Source organism: Channa argus, chromosome 16 (assembly GCF_033026475.1).
Source record: "Channa argus isolate prfri chromosome 16, Channa argus male v1.0, whole genome shotgun sequence".
Lineage (NCBI taxonomy): Eukaryota > Metazoa > Chordata > Actinopteri > Anabantiformes > Channidae > Channa > Channa argus.
In genome coordinates this window covers 703,768-705,609 of record NC_090212.1, presented here as the reverse complement: position 1 = coordinate 705,609, position 1,842 = coordinate 703,768, and the positions used below count along the sequence as shown (strand labels likewise).

The window sequence follows — 1,842 nt, the reverse complement described above, 5'->3', positions numbered from 1 at the left end:
TTTAAACTGACATATTCTTCCTGCTGCAACCAAGTTTCAGTGAGACAAAATAAATTGAATTGATGATCACTTATTAAGTCATTTACTAACAGAGATTTAGAAGAGAGAGATCTGATATTTAATAATCCACATTTAATAGTTTTGGGGTTTTGTTCTGTAAGAGGAGTAGTCTTAACTTTTATTAGGTTATTATGATTAACTCCTCTTGTTGTCATATTTACTTTATGTAATTTAGGTCGGGGACCAGACACAGTCTCTATAATTATGTGAGAGTTGTAGGGGGGTGACAGTTGTAAGGACACTGCAGAGAGGCGTGTAGGACTGGATCTCTGCATCCTAGGCTCAACTCTGGATTGTCATTCTTTTGGTTGTCTAATAAAACCAGCCATATTTCTGGATAAGAAAGCTGCACCATCTAAAGTAGGATGGATGCCATCTCTCCTAATCAGCCTAGGTTTTCCCCAAAAACGTTTCCAATTGTCTATGTAGCCCACATCGTTTGCTGGACACCACCTAGACAGCCAGCGTTTGAATGACGACATGCGGGTGTACATGTCGTCACTGGTCAGATTTGGCAGGGGACCAGAGAAAATTACGGAGTCCGACATTGTTTTTGCAAAGTTACACACCGATTCAACATTCATTTTAGTGACCTCCGATTTGCGTAATCGGGCGTCATTAACTCCCACGTGAATAATAATATTACTGTATTTACGTTTATCCTTAGCCAGGAGTTTCAAATATGATTCAACGTCGCCCGCTCTGGCCCCAGGAAGACATTTGACTACGGCCGCTGGAGTCTCTAACTTCACGTTTCTGAAAATGGAGCTGCCAATTACCAGAGTTGGTTTCTCAGCGGGTGTGTCCCTGAGTGGAGAAAATCGATTAGAAACGTGAACCGACTGGTGGTGAACCTCGGGCGTCTGTTTAGCATTAGATCTCTTACGAACCGTCACCCAGCCGGACTGGCTTCCCGGTTGCTCGGGAACTGCCGGGGGACAGCTAACAGGGGCTACGCTAGGTCGGCCGGCACCAGCTACCGGGGCCTGACTAGCTGAGTTGTTTTCCATGGTGCGGAGCCGTGCTTCCAATTCCGTGAGCCTTTCACTTATTACATATACCATTATCACTAAAGGAGGCAGAGGAAAAACTGAACATAAGACACACCGAGCAAGTGAGAGAAGGAGAAACAGAGGGAGACAGAGAAGCCATTGCTAATGGATAACCGCTAAGCTAACGAAGCTAATATAAGTGAAATCTGGAATTTGTAAACTTTAGCTGGTTTTGTTTTGTAAGAGCAGGTGCTTGTGTAATACAAGCGTATGTTACGACTAAGTATTAATTCTTATGTGAAGAAATCACTTATTTAAGTAAAAGTACAGCTACAATTAATCAGTAAACAGTCCTTCGGCAGAAACCCAAAGCGTGCAGAAACGGGAAGTGACGCAATACGCTTACTGCATGAGGACGAGAAGGATGCTGAGGGTGGAGCTGCCAGGCAGGAGGACTTATTGATGATTCTAGCAATGTTGTACATGGAGATCTATCTGTAATATTTGGGGGGAGGATTTGGTGAATTCTTTCTCTAATAGCTACAATTGTATTCATAAAGAAAGTCATGAAGTCAGGGCTAAATGAGATTCTTCTATATTTCTGGAACGCCACTTCCTTTCTAACTTTCGTTGTTGCCTGTTTTAAGTTGCGTGTTTGCGAACTTTACCATGGAGATCACCTTCTCTGGTTTACTGCTTTCTTTTTCAGAGGGACAACACTATTGAACGTAGTGAGGCTGCAGAATTGTCAACAAGATAATCTACTTGTGCAGGAGTAACATTAAGGAGA

The 1,842-nt window shown here is 42.8% G+C and overlaps 1 pseudogene; it reads right to left on the bottom strand.

Annotated features, from left to right (window-relative positions):
* Nucleotides 1-290: 290 nt before the first annotated feature.
* On the bottom strand, nt 291-1,259 carry LOC137101655 (uncharacterized; annotated as a pseudogene).
* Nucleotides 1,260-1,842: the final 583 nt, after the last annotated feature.